At 41.9% G+C, this 21141-nt stretch overlaps 1 long non-coding RNA gene across 1 annotated transcript; it reads right to left on the bottom strand.

The window, feature by feature from the left end:
- Positions 1–20414: 20414 nt before the first annotated feature.
- Positions 20415–20665, bottom strand: LOC311294172. The gene is made up of 3 exons (XR_014628024.1): positions 20634–20665; positions 20526–20552; positions 20415–20471 (listed from the first exon to the last, which is right to left on the bottom strand). It is a non-coding gene; the product is annotated as an uncharacterized lncRNA (long non-coding RNA).
- Positions 20666–21141: the final 476 nt, after the last annotated feature.

Raw genomic sequence — 21141 nt, 5'->3', positions numbered from 1 at the left:
CTGGGTAACAGAAAAACTACCCAAACACTGGGTTGTTACGTCTGACCCAGGATCTGGGTAACACAAAAACTACCCAAACACTGGATTGTTACGTCTGACCCAGGATCTGGGTAACACAAAAACTACACAAACACTGGGTTGTTACGTCTGACCCAGGATCTGGGTAACACAAAAACTACCCAAACACTGGGTTGTTACGTCTGACCCAGGATCTGTGTAACACACAAACTACACAACCACTGGGTTGTTACGTCTGACCCAGGATCTGGGTAACACAAAAAACTACCCAAACACTGGGTTGTTACGTCTGACCCAGGATCTGTGTAACACACAAACTACACAAACACTGGGTTGTTACGTCTGACCCAGGATCTGGGTTACACAAAAACTACACAAACACTGGGTTGTTACGTCTGACCCAGGATCTGGGTGACACAAAAACTACACAAACATTGGGTTGTTACGTCTGACCCAGGATCTGGGTTACACAAAAACTACACAAACACTGGGTTGTTACGTCTGACCCAGGATCTGTGTAACACACAAACTACACAAACACTGGGTTGTTACGTCTGACCAAGGATCTGGGTAACAGAAAAACTACAGAAACACTGGGTTGTTACGTCTGACCCAGGATCTGGGTAACACAAAAACTACACAAACACTGGGTTGTTCCGTCTGACCCAGGATCTGGGTAACACAAAAACTACACAAACACTGGGTTGTTACGTCTGACCCAGGATCTGGGTAACAGAAAAACTACCCAAACACTGGGTTGTTACGTCTGACTCAGGATCTGGGTAACACAAAAACTACCCAAACACTGGGTTGTTACGTCTGACTCAGGATCTGGGTAACACAAAAACTACACAAACACTGGGTTGTTACGTCTGACCCAGGATCTGGGTAACACAAAAACTACACAAACACTGGGTTGTTACGTCTGACCCATGATCTGTGTAACACACAAACTACACAAACACTGGGTTGTTACGTCTGACCCAGGATCTGGGTTACACAAAAACTACACAAACACTGGGTTGTTACGTCTGACCCAGGATCTGGGTTACACAAAAACTACACAAACACTGGGTTGTTACATCTGACCCAGGATCTGGGTTACACAAAAACTACACAAACACTGGGTTGTTACGTCTGACCCAGGATCTGAGTAACACAAAACTACCCAAACACTGAAAAAATAGCCCAAGATCTTTTAGAGTGTAACGTGGAAAGCGTATTATATATGGCGGGAATATTTTTGTTCCACCAAAGAATCAATTTGCAACTCTGTCAAAAAGAAAAAAGGAAAACCATTTTTTGACCGGTCAAACTGCTGCCTTCCTCTCTAATGGGGCATTTCGTTTAGTTTCCCTTGATCCCAACACCGGGGATCGTCATCATTCGGAAAACAGCCACGAGTTCTCGGATTCCAGGTCTAAACACATCTGAGTTGCCACACGTGTCCAGGCGCCCGTGTTTGTTTAGGCCAGACCTTCAACCCCTCATCATCTCTGCCGAGGCTCGCTCTCTACAATTTCACCTGACCCCTCCAATGTGCTCAAGATGTGAGGTTTCTTCTGGAAGCCATTTTCTCTCCCGTTCCTGATGATTGTGATACGGAACGCTCTGAGGAGGACGGGAGCACGGCCTTCGCGTCAGACCTGATTAGCCGAGCTCTGTCCCGCAGGAAAAGCCATCTGTGCCGAACCTGAGCTCTTCAAGACCCGAGCGTGAGCCGCTGATGTGACAATTATCCGGGTCTCCTTAATCTCCAGGAAAGCTCTTCCTGAATTCTAATGCTGCGGGACAAGAAACAGTTTAACAAGTGTTTTCTGTTCAGCTTCTTTGTCAGAAAATGTCAGGGATATTCTTGAACGGCTCTATGCTAATCATAACTAGGGTTGGAAATCGAAAATCATCCGAAAAAATACTTGAGGTTAGCAATCGGACACTTGTTATAAAATAAAAATTTCGATTCCTCTTATCGATTCCTTTGTTAGCATTTCAATATGACTTTGAACAATTGAAGCGCTAGACAACTCGTGTGCTGTTTTCTGTGCTGCACACTCATCCAAATCAAGTGATTTTAATGTGATTTTAAACATTCAAACGTTATTTCTCGCGCTGTTTTCTGTGCTGCACATGTGACACGTGTTACTGCTCTATTCCGTACAAGTATTTTATGTATAATAGAGTTTTAATTGGTCTACATGTTTCTTAGTCCATTTTATTCCTCTTAACATTTTAAGTGTGTTTGTCTTAAAGAAATGTCATGATCACATGACAGGAAGCAGGAACTACAGTGGTATAAACATACACAGTAAAAGAAATGGACACAGCGACCCCATTGGATTCAACGGAGAAAAGTGAAGTCAATTAGAAGCACTCACTTCCTGATGGCTGAGCGTACTGCGCAGACTCACACTGAGCTCGACGAGGTAGATGTGACGTGAGCAACCTGTCTGTCTTCTAGTAGCTGTGCAGAGAGAAATCTTAATCATTCCCTTCCGAAACTTGCAGAGACGGAGAGTGTGAGGAGGAGCTGTCCATGAGCAGGAGCAGGAGATGCTAAGTATTGATTAATTATTTTGTCATTTTGCCTCCACGTCCCCCGATCGCCCGCGAGCTTCTCCTCCTGTCCATACGGTAATCTCTCTACTGTGACAGAGAGTTGCGTGGTTATGACGCAATCGTTAGCCTATTTTTACAAAAACTGCTTCTACGGGGCCATAACGTAAGATACAAGGTAATGGAGCCTTTTATACATTTTTGTGTTTCTTTAGAAATAAGTAATGGACAAATGGAGTCTTTAAACGCCTCAGATGTAAAGTTATTCGCTGTCAAAGTGAATGTGAGTCAATGGATGCTAACAGCAGGTGGGGGTCCGCCAATCAATGGCGGCGCCCGGAGAAGCTTCAGTGTTTTCTGAAACATTGGCCCCATGGGTATAAAGAGAGCAGCATGGCAAACAAACAGGGTTCATCATGCTTGAAGTTTATATTAGTTACGCTAGTTGTTTCTCTATGGTGTTTTTAAACCACAGGCAAACGCTCCTTGTGTAAGTGTTCTTTAGACTGATGATTTTTGCTCATGATATTCAGCAACAATTAAATGTTTTGCAATAAGACTAAATGTGAATGATATCTACGTTTTTTTTTTTTTTCGTATTAGAATCGAAATCAGGATTCGATAAGAATTGGAATCGATAAGCAGAATCGACATCGGAATCGTTCAAATTCAAATGATACCCAACCCTAATCATAACTTTTTGAATTTGTAGATAAAAAGAATGCAGAAAGTCAAGACGACACTGTGCTTGGGCTCGATTTTGATGATACAAACACACAGCGGTTTGGACTTAAAGGCTTTAATGTGAACACAATCCTGCGGTGGGTAGCAGTCGAACTCCGGGTCGGACCAGACAAGCAAACCAAGTGTGAAATGTGACGAGGCAAGAAGTCACTTCTAATCGAAGGAAAGGCAGCGGTGCCAGTACCGGAGAGCTTCTGTATTAATGCAACATACAGACTACATTACAGCACTCACACACTGAAGGCAGGTTTCACTCTTCTCAGCATTTAGTGGGCTTGATACGTGGCTGTGAGTTTGTGAAGACTGGAAAACAATCAAAAAACATTATTTTCCTCAAATTCTCCATTGTTGCGGCTCCTCTCTTCCCAGTCTGTCAGTAACGCTCTGTTTACTTCCTGTCTCTATGAAGCCCCTCCTTCTGAAAAGCACACTGTGCTCTGATTGGTCGGCTGGAGCAGTGTGTTGTGATTGGTCGAGCGCTTCGAGTGTGTTTGGGAAATGTCCCGCCCCTTACCATAACCGCCAGTTTAACACACTACTAACTAACTCAACCAGGCCCCGCCCCTTTATTCTGCGCATGAATTATGTAAATGAGGAATATTGTGATGTGTTCGTTCCAGGAAGAAACTCAAGACTACAATGGAGGCGTTTCAGGAGTTCAGAAACACTGATACTGATATAGAGAAGACCTGGAGCTTCCTCATGATCAAACAGCAACATTACACACCAATGAAAGCATATGTCCTCTTTGAAGTTCTGTATGAGGAAAGTAGAGCGTGATACACAGGCATGTGTGTGTTTACAGCAGGAGAAGTGTGTGATGAGGTGGTGTGTGAGCTATGTGAGTGTCTGAAGGCGGTCTGAACGCTTTCCTCAGGCAGTAAAGTGGATGCCTCGCCTCTCTCAGGACCTGGAGGAGCTGTCAATCAAAGGCATGAATCATTCAGAGAGCCTTTATCTGCTGCTATCCAGAGAGATGGTGCCAAACAAGCCTTTCTCTACGTCTCTCGCTCACTTATGATATCTTTCACCTGCGCTCCTCCTCTTATCTTCACCCTTCCTCAGCTTCGCAACAATTTCTCATTCATCCCTTCATCACTGCAGGGTCTGAAGCCACAGCTGTCAACACTAACAGAGTGCAAAACCCCAGGGTGTAAAGATCAAGAGAAAGCATGTGTGTGTGTGTGTGTGTTTGTGTGTTTGTGTGTGTGTGTTCTGCTCCCATATCTCTGTGTGACAGTAATCTGGACTGAACCATTGGAGGGAATCAACACTCTTTAAAATCACTGGGTTAAAAACAACCCAATTTGGACCCAAACACCCCAACAAATGGGTTGTTACATCTGACCCAAGATCTGGGTTACACAAAAACTACACAAACACTGGGTTGTTACGTCTGACCCAGGATCTGGGCAACACAAAAATTACCCAAACACTTAAAAAATAACCCTAAAGGCTCAACCCAGGATTTGGGTAGAAAAAGTAACCTAAGATATTTTAGAGTGGAGGTTTTAAGTGCTTCTCCTTTGGTTGCAGTGATCGGATGATGTGCTGGTGATCGAAGGCAGTGTCGACTGTGGCTTATTATGTGGATAAGAACCTCCTGCCACTTGATGGAGAACATTTGGAGTAGCAGTTAGTGGTGTTTCTTCTCTCGCTGTGTTTTCTCCTGCATATGTTCTGAGATAATCACAGAAGAATGGTTGTGAAGACCTGTTAAAGTGATCTGTGCAAGAACAGGTGGTTTCAAAAGTGCACCAATTACTTTATCCGTGGAGCTTCGTGTCTTTTGAATCACAGCTAATGATTTTTCCAAAAGAACAATATCCCTCAAATAGTTAAACCACTTCTTTATTGATTTTTAATATGCTTTAAGACAAACCATGTGTAAATTCATAAGGGTGTCGAGTTACATTCAAGATATTTAAAGGCATGAAGACATCTTTTCAAGGAAAAAACACTTAAATATGTCATTTTGGTGATCAAAGATAAAATGATTGACTACAGGCGGACTTTAAAAATAAACCTATTTTTCTTTATCCTAAGGTGACTTTGAAAGATGATGGTGAGTGAATGATGATGGAATGTTAATGGTGAACTGTTCCCTTCAGACACAAACTTTAGAAATGATGGATGACTTTAGTCAACTGTGAGTCGCTTTGGATAAAAGCATCGGTTACACTTTATTTCAATAGTCCACTTTAGACATTCTACTATAAGTAACTTTTCAACTACATGTCAACTAACTGTCATTAGAGTATTAGTAGACTGTTAGGTTAGGGTTAGGGTTAGGTGTTAGGGTTCGGTTCGGGTTCGGAGAATAAGTTGACCTGTAGTTGCCAAGTTACTTATAGTCAGTAGAATGTATAACCACCCTTTGAAAGTATTCAGGTAATGACATTGGTTTTTCTTCTACAGTTTAACAATGAGAAAATAGTCATTTCTGGCTGGTTTCTTTACAAAGTCTAAAATGAGAAAGTCTCTGCGGCAGTTAATGTACAGATACTGTCAAAAAGTCCTACCCAAAAAAGTACTTGAGGGACAGTAAAAATGTATCCACAATTAATTGCACTTGAGTACAATTTCTCAGTGCTTTTGACCTCCCTGTCTCTAACGCTGCTTCAAACTCAATCAAACCTGGTCGCGTCCCATCATACCCGACTGTGGTCAGAGACTAGAGATTATTACAGTTTACTATACAGTATACAGGTGCATACTATCATACTTAACCATTAGGAGCGTTGCGTTCATATTCTGGGCTCAGCCGTTCACCTGTATATTATAAACTGGCCAACAGTTGAGCCCAGAATATAAACGCAACACACTCAGTGGTTAAGTGTGGAAGGTTGTTTCCGCCAGAATAAAGAATAAATACATTTTATCTCACAATTCAGACTTTTTTTTCTCACACCTGTAAGTTTATATCTCGTAATTCTGACTTTATATCACGCAATTCTGAGAAATAAAATCAGAATCACAATTGCAAAAAGTTGCAATTATCTTTTAAAATGTTTTCTGTTGTGGAAACAAGCTTCCATAGTTAAGTGTTTTCTTTATTATGGTTTTCTATGGGAAAACGCTTCACAAGAAACTGCGCATTGTTTATATTCTGGGTTCATCTGCTTTGCAACTACTTTTCAACTTATTCTAACCCTAACTCTACCAGTCTACTAATACTCTACTAACACTAATGAGAGTTAGCAAACATGTAGGTGCAACATAGACATAGTCAACAGAATGTGTTAAAGGGACCATCAAAATAAAGTGAAACCTAAATGACTGATGGGCAGCGGAGGAAAGACTTGTTTTACTCTTCATATCATAGGCGTAATTCTATGGGGGGACAGGGGGACACATCCCCCCCAATATTCAAAGAAGGACAATTTGTCCCCCCCAATATTTGATCATACTGTATGATTATGCGGGCAATATCGATGTGATTGCAAATACGTCTTTCTTTCCAGCTCCGAAAATATAAAATCCCGGCCGGTCCATTTCCCAAATCCATTCGACTGGCCTTACACTATACATTAACAAAACCTATTTCTCCTGAAATCCATGTCATGTTTTCCCTATACCTTTAGTAGCTCGTGCACCGCCAGTAAGTTAGGAAAAACCAATCCGAAGAAGAGGCCATACCTGTCAACACTCCCGTTTTTCCCGGGTTTCTCCCGTTTTTTAGCCCTATCTCCCGGACCCCTCCCGGTTTGTTATTTCTCCCGGGAAACTCCCATAATTTGCATGGCCCAAACTGAGTAAAGCCTCTGTTTAGGCTATTAAGGAAATATAATTTTGGCAAAAGAAGAACTTTTATTTTAAATAAATGTTCATTTTAAATCAGCCTATGTCAGTGTGATATGTTACCATATTATCATGCTTAACAGTAAGAATTTGAATAATTGTAATGTGATGATCAGATGCAGATATCTAAATCAGAGAATATCATAGGTTCGGGCGGTTTGCGGGTGGATTATTTATTTTTAACAGTGGATTCGGGTGACTCAAAGTACACCAGATTAATGAACTCACCTTTAAAATGTAAAAAAAATTCTTCTGGGGGTGCAAGCCCCCGGACCCCCCTAGAAGTATCAAGTACACTTAACAGCATGACTGTTGTATGCTGGTAAGTGTTCGGACTCTGACTTTTATTTTATTTTGATTAAAAAAATGTGTGCATGCGCCAACACAAAAAGTCCCACAGCTGTCCCCCCCAATGTGTGATTGACAATTTCGCCCTTGCTTCATATAAGACTGTGACGTCATGAGAAACTTCACCTCTAGAACTTTCCATCTTCATTGATCCAATCCAAAGTCAACAACACTCAATTCATGGCCATCAGGAGGACGTGAAGGTCAGGCAGTAATACATGAACGAACAGTGAATGTAGAGCCTCACCTGAAGTGTTTGTGAAAGCACTGCAAATCTCTGTTAATCCCTGATTGTGGGCGAATGGCTCCTCAGTCCATTACTCTGGTGTTAGTGGCTATAAGGTTGCCGTGTTGTTTGTGGCAGTGTTAGTGTAATGCAATCCACTGGTCTCCGGCTCGGCCCGAATATAGCAGACAGCGAGTCTGACCGGAGCGTGGCATCGATTCTAATGGGCTTTTTAGGGCTGTAATGATGGGAATCTGTTCACGCCTCGACTGTCATGCCTAATTATGAGAAGCCAAACAACGACTCCATTCACACTGGATCGGGTTACACCGGGTTATCGCCATTAAGAAGCCGTCCAGCTGTGTGAAATGTATATTCCAGCATGAATGTTCTGCTAGACACATTTGCAAACTCTTATCGACACTAAAAACATTGATTGCCGGAAATAAATTGTCACTGTTATACAGTAGGGGGCGCTGTTACGATCTACTGAAATCTAACGCAATCGCCGGATCCAAAAGCGACAATTGCAAAGCAAACTTAGTTTTCCCATTAGTGATCAAGGGCTAAGGATGTTCCATTTAAACCCATTGCAAGGTTCTGTCCGTATACTGGGCACTCGAGCAGTGGCGTACACACAGTCAAAGCAACATTTACTCAGACAGCTTCAACATTTCTCACTGTATCAGTTTATTCGCTATAATTTAGAAAATGGTAATAAAATATGAATATCAGTTGATATTTGACTGGTTTTGTCCGTCCTTCTGTTAGACTGTCTCACACATGAATTATGTTGAATATCTGTCAGCTGTTAAATTTAACTACACAATTAGATAATACCAGTTTAGCTCAACCAATCACCAAGCAATGCTTCATTGTGTTCAGTCTGTGTGTAAAAAGAGCATTAGCAATTAAAGAAAACACACTTCAGCAAAACATGATCAGCTCAAAGTGTCCCAATCATTTTTGGTCACAAATTTTAATAGATTTCACTGGTAGTCTCTGGATGAAGAATATTTGGGTATAATATGTCACAGTTTACTTTATTTTGCTCTCCTCACTTACATAAATTACCTATAGTGTCCTGCACACATATCAAAAATGATATCTGGTGTCTGAATAGTTTTTGGTGTTTTGGAGTGATTGAGACGTAGGGAAGATAACATGAGTTACACACAGCCAGAAGGAGCAGACTGAACATTTACTGTACATGTGATCATCAAACATTCAACAGCATATAAATCAAAACTGTCTAATGTTACTGAATGAAACGTCGACCCATGAAGGAGAAACGACTGTGAAGATTTGAGAGTGTTGATGGACTCGATCTACTCTAATCTGTGTTTTGATCGTCATCTGAATCCCATCCGGACAAAGTCTTTGACAAAAACACCATTTTCTCAGCTTTCAAACTTTCACATTCAAGTTTTGATTAAAAAAGATTGAATGAACCTAAAATAATGTTTTTGTTGTTGTTGTTTGTGGTGAAAATCCAGTTTTTAATGTGGTTTATGTGTCTATGTGGTGTTTTTAATATACTTTAAGACAAAGCATGTGTAAGTTCATAAGTCGCCACCATTGCTGAGTATTTCCTCCTTAAAACTGCAGTGAACCAAAGACAGTCTCAAACACACGCTTTGAAATCGCTGGTGTTTCTGACGTCACAAACTACCTTGTAACCAATCAGATCAACGTGTGATCGTCAACCAGTGGATCTCTGAGCTGAGTGAGTGAGTGGAGGCGGGGCTCATTTGCATATTCATAGAACCGCGCATACTAAATGAGGCGAGGGTGTCGAGTTACATTCAAGATATTTTAAGGCATTTTTTAAGGAAAAAAAAAAACGTTTAAATATGTCTTTTGGTGATCAAAGATGAGTTTTAAGGGATGAAATTATTGACTACAGGGGGACTTTAAAAGCAGAGGCTCTGTTCTTTCTTTTGCTATATTGACTGTTTACATTTTCATACAACAAAATATTATCTGCGACAAAAATGCTGCCGTTGGTCGGCGACTTAAAAATGAAACACCGGCGGTGAAACAGTTAATGTGAGGACACATAATTACTCACTCCTTATCTTTCATAGCTGATATTTGTAATCAAAAACGCATCTTGAGTGCTGTGCTTTTGAAGGCGATTCCTGCTTTCACACGAGTGATGAGAAACAATGAAGTGGTTACAGAGAACGAGATTGTTTTCTTGGTGTTCTGTCATCACGAGAGCGTCTTTAAAGCCTGTCAAAGCCTGACTCAATATCAGATAAATGTCTCCCAGTCAGAGATGTTTATGTACACATGCTTTTAGCAGGGCACTTACATTTAGAGGTTAGATCTATAAAGAGATAATTGCTGTGTGAGTGAAGTCAACGGTCCCCACGCCTAGATACCTTTGTCAAGTTTCACCATGAGTGTGTGTGTGTGTTTGTGTGTGTGTGTGTGTGTGTTTGTGAAGTGCATTTCCTTATGGGAAAGTTGCTTCTAACAAAGTATAGTGTCAATATTTATGTTGCTGCTCAAGGTTGATATTGCACACATTAATCGTGTGGTCATGTATTAGAGAACTGAGGGAGTGACGGAGCGTGGACGAATGAAAGTATGAAGTGCAATCATATTTCTCATCAATATTTAATAAACATATCCTGAAGAGATGACAAGTCAGCAGATTTCATCGGTCAGCCATTCTTATAAACATACGAAACGAGTCGCATTGGTGGAGTTTAATGGTAACGTTCACCATCTGATATTTTAACAGCCATGAAGCAATCGAAGAAGGAAGAGATGAAGCAATATTAGGGTCGGGAGGATCGGTATATACAGTCAAACCAAACATTATTCAGACACCAGATATAATATATTGTTTCACTAGTGTGTGCAGGACACTATAGTTCATTAATGTGAGTGAGGAGAGCAAAATAAAGTAAACTGTGACATATTATACCCAAATATTCTTCATACCAGTGACATTTATAACAATTTGGGAGCAGAAATGATTGGGACACTTTGAGCTGATCATGTTTTGCTGAAGTGTGTTTTCTTTAATTGCTAATGCTCTTTTTACACACAGACTGAACACAATGAAGCATTGCTTGGTGATTGGTTGAGCTAAACTGGTATTATCTAATTGTGTAGTTAAATTTAACAGCTGACAGATATTCAACATAATTCATGTGTGAGACAGTCTAACAGAAGGACGGACAAAACCAGTCAAATATCATCCGAGTTCTGCTCATATTTTATTACCATTTTCTAAACTATAGCGAATAAACTGATAATGTGAGACATGTTGAAGGAGTCTGAATAAATGTTGGTTTGACTGTAGATGGGGGCGGGACTTCGTGTCGAGGGGGCGGGGCTTTAACATGAGGGGCGGGGTTGTTTACAGAGGGGAGGGGCTTAATTCAAGAGGGTGGAGGGGTTTGACCGCTTCTTCAACCCAAGTTTGTGTTGGGACTTTGTGTTGGAGAGGAATGCCTATAATGTCTCTGTGTGACAGACATGAATGCATCAGCCCCACGGCTACCATTAAACTTTTCGTTAAACCAAAAAGAGAACATAGCAATTAAAACTTAGACAAATGCTTATCTGAGAAGGCTGTGTGTGGGAAAACATCAGGGTTATGCAGGGATATGATCACCACTGAAAACCCTAGTTCACAGCACACCGAACCCTAATCTAACCGTAGCAAATATCATATGTAACATATATTGCCTTGCTTTAAATCCAGCCTCCGTGCTTTCTTTGTTTTCGAAGGCTCATTCACTTTTCAAAGCAAAGATTTCTAGGATTTAGTTTTTGAAGGTGAACAGCAAAACCATAATTCTGTAACTGTAGCCATATCACTTACTCATGTTGTAATGCATGCTGGGAACTCACAAACCTTTATAGAGTCGTTTTTAATTTTGCTTTAAAAAGCAATTATATCGAGATTATTCCAACAGGGGTGATATATTTGTCTTTGCGAGTGCCAGTCAGAAGTTTAGCAGCTGCGTTTTGGACCGTTTGGAAATGATTATATGAGGCCAAGCTACCCAACACTTGATTTGTGTCCGAACACAATTGCCTCAGTCTTACTTCCATGCTTTAATATCTGACAAACAAGAAGTTAAAGTGCCATGGATCACATTTTGCTTAAAGTCCCCCTGTGGTTAAAAAAAAATCCAGTTTTTATTGTTGTTTATGTGTCTATGTGGTGTTTTTAATATACTTTAAGACAAAGCATGTGTAAGTTCATAAGTCGACACCATTGCTGAGTATTTCCTCCTTAAAACTGCAGTGAACCAAAGACAGTCTCAAACACACGCTTTGAAATCGCTGGTGTTTCTGACGTCACAAACTACCTTGTAACCAATCAGATCAACGTGTGATCGTCAACCAGTGGATCTCTGAGCTGAGTGAGTGAGTGGAGGCGGGGCTCATTTGCATATTCATAGAGCCGCGCATACCAAATGAGGCAAGGGTGTCGAGTTACAGTCAAGATATTTTAAGGCATGATGAATATTTTTCCAAGGAAAAAAACATTTAAATAAGGGATAAAATGATTGACTACAGGGGGACTTTAAAAGGCATAGTGACGTCAGTATAACAATGAAGCGATTCTCTCTGTTTATTAAAAATCAAACTCGGAAGGAGCATATATAGAGAAAATTAAATGGGGTCCAAGGATAGATCCCAGGGGAATCAAGACTGATTTGGAGGATGAAACCCATTCACACAGACTGAGAAAGTTCTAGTATTCAGACCACAACCTTTAACATCACAGTGATCAAGGCGGTAAATAAGTGTAAAATGCCACACTTAAATATAAAAGCAAAAGTACTTGAGTTCCCTGAATCAACAGATAATAATGTATCATTTAACACTCCTAAAAGAGCAGACTCGGTAATGTTGTGTTTCCTAAACCCCGACTGGAAGGTTCCCGAGCCTCCTAACTTACTTACAAAATACACGAGGGGAATTTGAACAAACTTTTCCTTCAAATAAACATGCAAAACCTTCTTATTTGCTTCAGGATTCTGTGCATTCATCTACCCAGCTAACAGAACATATCTTGTCAAGGTTCTCTCAAAGTTATGAACAAACGTTCTTCCAGTAACGTTAATAGAACGTTCGTTATCAAAGCTATCTGGTCTTTAGTAATATTCTCAAAACGTTAGCACAAAAAACATTATTTATACATCGTTGATGGAGCGTTTTGTTTTCTGAAATGTTTTAGTTTTAAATGTCGCCACTTGTTTCAGGAGAACATTTAAAAGTAACATTTCCATAACGTTCGCAAAATGGAATGTTTCCTAATAACCAAGAAAAAAAACATTTATAGAACTTTTAAGAAACTAGACGTTGTGAACATTCAGGAACATTCCGAACTGTTTCGGTATTCCTTCTGTGTTAATGTTCACTGAAGTAACCTGCATCATCGTCTACAACATTTCTTCATCAGAAGCTATGATATGTTTCATGGATGTTAATAATTCATGTCTCTGGACTGCTAATATTTCCAGCCACTGCACTCCACATGCCCTGCGCGTTATAGAAGTGAGCGTAATCTCAGAGCAGGACAGAGGAACAGTAATTTGTTGTCCCGCCATGTCCAATGAAAGACAAAAAGTGATTTGAACCATGATAGAGTTTCAGTAAGCCAATGCCCTCTGGGTTTCCAAACAGCAGGATTTCAATGCTCTCTTTGAAACCAGAAAACATATAACAAAGAAGCTTTACGAACGGCTCGCTCTCATGAGAACTTCTTATAAGAAACACATTTCATTGCACAAACAAAACGTACTGCAACGGAAACACAATCACAACCCTGTTCTTAAGGCCTGCAGAAATTAGTGCAGCCTTTTCATAATGAGCTGTGCATTGAAAACTGGTTTGCAGATCAAATGCGTTTTAACTGTAACATTAAGTAGTTTGCTGCAGTGCAACTACATTTAAGTGTAGTATACTGTGTGTATAGTAGTTTGCTTAGGATTTTAGGGCATTACTAGAGTTCAGTGCAACAAGTTAAACTCATTACAGGGCAACATCTGCACAGGTGTATTAGAAACGAGTTGTTCCACTGCACTGCTTTATCATTGTTTTTCTGCCGTTCTGAAAACCACGCGCTGAAGTTAAAAGGTCAACTTTGACAAAAACGTGTCTGGAGATCTTGCATTTTTTCATCGTTTGCTGCCGTCACGTGAACTCTGTCAGTGTTCATAGAGTTGTAACATGCATGCTCTGTGTTTCCCCAGTCAGTGTAATTAGTCATTTCATTCACCTGTGTCCAGTTAATTACCTGATTAAGTTCCTTTGTTTGCCCTTGCATGTGTACCCTGTGTTCTCCCTCATTTTTCATCCGTTCTCGTCTATGTTATAGCGTGTGTTTGATGTTTCCGGAGTTTTTGCTATTAAAAGATCCTGTTTCCTGTTCCTCCTCGTCTTCGTGTGCTTACTGCCGCGTTACGTGACAGAAGAACGGACCTAACCGAGATGGACTTACCGGCTGTCCAGCTGTTCTCCCTCGACCAGGAGCAGCGATCCCTCGAGACCCACGCCGCGGTTCTAGATCTGGCATTCCTCATCAACTTCCCTGATGTCTTTTTCCATGCAAGCCCTAATGATGCAAACTTCATCAAATATGAGACAAATTCAGCTGTAAAGCAGCTCTAAAAACCCAATAGTGTCATTATTCAGATCAATTCAGTCTAGTGTTGATTCAGTTCAGTTCAATAACTATGTAAAGTGCATCTATTATAACACAAGTTTCATTCAGCTATCAAAAGATATGTTCTGAGAACGTTTTGCTCTTTAAGTTATGAAACGGGAGGTGAAAGCCTGTGAGTGATAACGCAAGTATAGATGCTATTATTCATCCTCGGGCTCTTCTAGAGTTCACTGCTCTTCATCTGTGGTCATGCCCTCGATGTTTCCCTCACATGATTCCAGAACTCAATGATGATCTTTGTGATGATGGACTAGCAGAGGATCGTTGAGTAAACATTACAAATTCAGCTTTCAGCATTCAGTGTACGAGCACAGCTCACATAAAACACGCTTTCCCAACATTAACTGACAATTTCATTTCATCTGATACTCTAGGAGCTGGGAAATCAAAGTTTTGGTTGAAAGACTGTTACCGAAATAAATCAAGACTTTATTGCCAGCGTGAGCAGTTAGTCACATCTTAATAATCGCAAGCATCACAAAGACTGTTTTCCTCAACCACAATCTGTGATTTATTTCTTGTAGCACTTTGAAAACAATTTTTTTTTTTTTATTGCGCTTCAGGGACTTGTTTTTTTCTCGGGATGTTTAATTTCTTGAAAAGACAAGGTGCTGAAACACTCTCATTAATGAGAAATAAAATTAGACCAATAGCAAGTAGTCACTGATGCGAAATACAAGTGTTTCAAAGCAGCTTTACAGGGATAAAAATGAAAATAATGATCGCTGATGCAAACAGAATACAGTTCTGCTGTAAAGCAACTCTATAAAGACAATAGTGTCACTGTTCATCTGAGGTCAGTTCAGTGTTGATTCAGTTCCGTTCAATAACTGATCACAAAGACCATCAAAATGGAATTCATGGGGTTTCACTCACATCTTCATTCTCTGTTAATTTTGCAAACACTTCATCCTCTGTGATTCCCTTTTAAATATGGTGTCCCTCAAGGCTCTATTTTGGGTCCGATTTCATTGTATGTGTTTGTGCCCACTGGGATCCATCTGCCGTCTCCATGACAATTATCATATGACACACAGATATATTTATCGCTTAAAGTTTGGAACAAGAAGTCTTTGTCAAAGTTTGGCTGTCTAAAATTTTCCCCCAGTTTAATGAAAGAAAGATTATAATATTTGATGCACTAAAATTCAAAGAGAAAGCCTTTGGTCTTTCTCCTTTAGCAATAAATGTGCAATAACCCAGCATTATTTGACCAAAGTTTAAATGAGATATACTTTAGTCGGTCGAGTGTGTGATGAGTCTCCAGTGAAAGCAATGACCCTACATATTTGAGGCAAAACAGCGAAATAATCCTTTGTCAATGGGACATAAAATTGTTTGAAATATTGCAGGTGCACGGTAAGTAAGGGATATTTATGTCAGGTACATTTTCTCAATTCACTCCCCATTAGCAGATTAGTAAAGGTTTATTTTGGCAGTCTGGTGGTAAGACTCCGACAAGATTGTATTGCACTGTAAACAACAGAAACAGATTGATCAATGTTTCCATTCGTCTCCAGCCAGAACACAGACCATGTCGGAGACGGATTAAAAATGCAATTTAGAGGATTGTAACAGCGTTGTGAGATTACGCTCAAATCCATTCTGCGTATTATAATCCCACATATATGAGTAGGTAATGAAGGTGGCGGAGGCCAAAATGACCCACGAACATTAGAAGACACACAGATATTCTTCAGATGCAATAACAAACATATTGCATAAACACAGCAAAATAGATCCATCCTAGTCTACAGCTGGAAATAAAAATAAATCATTATTGAACATTAGTTAACTACCTTAGTTAACATGACTAAGAATGAACAATACTTCTACAGCATTTATTAATCTTAGTTAATATTAATTTCCACATTTACTAATACGTTATTAAAATCAGAGGTTGTATTTGTTGACATTAGTTAATGCACTGTGAACTAACATGAACAAACAATGAACAGCTGTATTTGTATTAACTAACATTAAAAAAGATTAACTAATACAGTAACAAATGTATTGATCATTGTTTGTTCATGTTAGTTAATACATGAACTAATTAACCTTATTGTAAAGTTACCAAAATAAACAACAATCATACAACATATTGACTGAATATTTGATGGTGTAAACAGACTGGTTTATAAGTTTAAGTTCTCTCGCCTGTATTTCACTGTCAGACTTTAACTGAGCTGCAGAAAGAAGCAATGAGACACAATCAGCAAGTGCGTGCACACACACACACACACACACACACACACACACACACACACACACACACACACACACACACACACACACACACACACACACACACACACACACACAGCTTAATCCAATCAAGTGCGATGGCTAGCTCGATTAATAAAGCCAGCTATTGACTTCTAATTGGCGCCGCTTGGCTCTGCTAATTTCCTGGGACGAAATTACACTAATGCAGTCGGTTTGATGGAGTACTTATAGTCAGCTCCCACGAGAGACGCCATCTGAGCCAACGAGAGAGAGAGAGAGAGAGAGAGAGAGAGAGAGGATGTTCAACCCTGATAAAGATCTCAGCCTTGTTGTTTCATCACAGCCCATTCTCTAATCATCTCCCGGTTGGCTTGAGGAAATGTCATCTCGAGGTATTGCTTACAGCGCAGGGTCTCGGACACGGTAACACTAGCCACTGTCTGAACGCTAATGAATTCCCCCAAACCGTTCACCTCTGCGGTCTCGGACCGAACGCGCCGACAATTGTGTTATGACCTCAAAACACTTTCTACCATAGAGCATGATTTGTAAACGAATATATTTTGGAGTTAGCATCACCTTACCAGCTCCATATGCTTTACTGCGCTCCTACTTTATACACTCTAAAACAATGCTGGGTTGTCTTAACCCAATTTTGGGTCAAATATGGACAAACCCAGCTGATGGGTAACATTTTTTATTACATTTTTAACCCAACGTTTGGGTTTGTCCATATTTGACCCAAAATTGGGTTAAGACAACCCAGCATTTTGTAGAGTGTATTAAGTGGGTTTAAGTACTGTCTACTTACATTGAAATTAATAATTTGATACAATGGACTTATTGTGTACATGCATGTTTTTACATCACACCTGCCCCTAACCTGACCCGTATCACACCTGTCCCTAACCTTACCCGTATCACACCTGTCCCTAACCTGACCCGTATCACACCTGTCCCTAACCTGACCCGTATCACACCTGTCCCTAACCTTACCCGTATCACACCTGTCCCTAACCTGACCCGTATCACACCTGTCCCTAACCTTACCCGTATCACACCTGTCCCTAACCTGACCCGTATCACACCTGTCCCTAACCTTACCCGTATCACACCTGTCCCTAACCTTACCCGTATCACACCTGTCCCTAACCTGACCCGTATCACACCTGTCCCTAACCTGACCCGTATCACACCTGTCCCTAACCTTACCCGTATCACACCTGTCCCTAACCTGACCCGTATCACACCTGTCCCTAACCTTACCCGTATCACACCTGTCCCTAACCTTACCCGTATCACACCTGTCCCTAACCTGACCCGTATCACACCTGTCCCTAACCTTACCCGTATCACACCTGTCCCTAACCTTACCCGTATCACACCTGTCCCTAACCTTACCCGTATCACACCTGTCCCTAACCTGACCCGTATCACACCTGTCCCTAACCTTACCCGTATCTCACCTGTCCCTAACCTGACCCGTATCACACCTGTCCCTAACCTTACCCGTATCACACCTGTCCCTAACCTTACCCGTATCACACCTGTCCCTAACCTGACCCGTATCACACCTGTCCCTAACCTTACCCGTATCACACCTGTCCCTAACCTTACCCGTATCACACCTGTCCCTAACCTGACCCGTATCACACCTGTCCCTAACCTTATCCGTCTCACACCTGTCCCTAACCTTACCCGTATCTCACCTGTCCCTAATCTTACCCGTATCACACCTGTCCCTAACCACACCTGTCCCCAGTACATTGTAAAAAGCCACTGTCCCTAACCTTACCCGTATCATACTTGTCCCCAAACTTACCCGTATCACACCTGTCCCTAACCTTACCTGTATCTCACCTGTCCCTAACCTTACCCGTATCTCACCTGTCTCTAACCTTACCCATATCGCACCTGTCCCTAACCTTACCCGTATCACACCTGTCCCTAACCTTACCCGTATCTCACCTGTCACTAATCTTATGACACCTGTCCCCAACCTGACCCGTATCTCACCTGACTCTAACCTTACCCATATCACACCTGTCCCTAACCTGACCCGTATCTCACCTGTCCCTAACCTTACCCGTATCACACCTGACCCTAACCTTACCCGTATCTCACCTGTCACTAATCTTATGACACCTGTCCCCAACCTGACCCGTATCTCACCTGTCCCTAACCTTACCCGTATCTCACCTGTCACTAATCTTATGACACCTGTCCCCAACCTTACCCGTATCTCACCTGTCCCTAACCTGACCCGTATCTCACCTGTCCCTAACCTGACCCGTATCATACCTGTCCCTAACCTTACCCGTATCTCACCTGTCACTAATCTTATGACACCTGTCCCCAACCTGACCCGTATCTCACCTGACTCTAACCTTACCCATATCACACCTGTCCCTAACCTGACCCGTATCTCACCTGTCCCTAACCTTACCCGTATCACACCTGTCCCTAACCTTACCCGTATCTCACCTGTCACTAATCTTATGACACCTGTCCCCAACCTTACCCGTATCACACCTGTCCCTAACCTTACCCGTATCTCACCTGTCTCTAACCTTACCCATATCACACCTGTCCCTAACCTTACCCGTATCACACCTGTCCCTATCCTTACCCGTATCTCACCTGTCACTAATCTTATGACACCTGTCCCCAACCTGACCCGTATCTCACCTGACTCTAACCATACCCATATCACACCTGTCCCTAACCTGACCCGTATCTCACCTGTCCCTAACCTTACCCGTATCACACCTGTCCCTAACCTTACCCGTATCTCACCTGTCACTAATCTTATGACACCTGTCCCCAACCTTACCCGTATCTCACCTGTCCCTAACCTGACCCGTATCTCACCTGTCCCCAACCTGACCCGTATCACACCTGTCACTAACCTTATGACACCTGTAACCAACCTGACCCGTATCTCACCTGTCTCTAACCTTATGACACCTGTCCCCAACCTTACCCGTATCTAACCTTACCTGTATCACACCTGTCCGTAACCTTACCCATATCACACCTGTCTCTAATCTTACCCGTATCACACCTGTCCCTAACCTGACCCGTATCACACCTGTCCCTAACCTGACCCGTATCTCACCTGTCCCTGACCCGTATCACACCTGTCCCTAACCTTACCCGTATCTCACCTGTCCCTAACCTTACCCATATCTCACCTGTCCCTAACCTTACCCGTATCTCACCTGTCCCTAACCTTACCCGTATCTCACCTGTCCCTAACCTTATGACACCTGTCCCCAACCTTACCCGTATCTAACCTTACCTGTATCACACCTGTCCGTAACCTTACCCATATCACACCTGTCTCTAATCTTACCCGTATCACACCTGTCCCTAACCTGACCCGTATCACACCTGTCCCTAACCTGACCCGTATCACACCTGTCCCTAACCTTACCCGTATCACACCTGTCCCTAACCTTACCCGTATCTCACCTGTCCCTAACCTGTCCCGTATCTCACCTGTCCCTAACCTGACCCGTATCTCACCTGTCCCTAACCTTACCCGTATCTCACCTGTCCCTAACGTTACCCGTATGACACCTGTCCCCAACCTTACCCGTATCTCACCTGTCCCTAACCTTACCCGTATCTCACCTGTCCCTAACGTTACCCGTATGACACCTGTCCCCAACCTGACCTGTATCTCACCTGTCCCTAACCTTACCCATATCACACCTGTCCCTAACCTTACCCGTATCACACCTGTCCCTAACCCGTCCCGTATCTCACCTGTCCCTAACCTGACCCATATCACACCTGTCTCTAACCTTACCCGTATCTCACCTGTCCCCAACCTTACCCGTATCTCACCTGTCCCTAACCTGACCCATATCACACCTGTCTCTAACCTTACCCGTATCTCACCTGTCCCCAACCTTACCCGTATCTCACCTGTCCCTAACCTGACCCATATCACACCTGTCTCTAACCTTACCCGTATCTCACCTGTCCCTAACGTTACCCGTATGACACCTGTCCCCAACCTTACCCGTATCTCACCTGTAACCACACCTGTCCCCAGTACATTGTAAAAAGCCACTTAATATAAAGTGGGACCTTTACTGACTTATTGAGCTTGCTCAGTAGCTTAGCTGCTACAGAATTGTACAGCCCAGGCAAAACGTACTAGTGGCAACATTTTTGCAAAACGCAAACTACGTTGCATCACACTTCGACAGTTTCAAAGTGAAATGGCAATGTTTTATTACGTTGGAGTTTGTACGTATCACTGCAGTTCTGAATTGAAATGTCCAGTAAGTGGCGCTAGATTAATGCTCCATCACGGTTTAAAACGTACACCTACACTTTACCCTAAACCAACCGATAGTGTTAACAAAAGCAAATGCGACATAGAAACGTAATCATAACCATGGTATTCAAGCTTGTTTTTTAACTTCCAGCTCGTATATTGCGACTGGTCTTTCACAGGATTTGTACCCGAGCTCTTCGCACCATAAGTACGATTCCAACACAGGCTCAT

Source organism: Rutilus rutilus (assembly GCF_951802725.1).
Source record: "Rutilus rutilus genome assembly, chromosome: 7".
Taxonomy (NCBI): Eukaryota; Metazoa; Chordata; class Actinopteri; order Cypriniformes; family Leuciscidae; genus Rutilus; species Rutilus rutilus.
The sequence above is the reverse complement of the archived record's forward strand: the minus strand, read 5'-3'. Positions and strand labels throughout refer to the sequence as shown.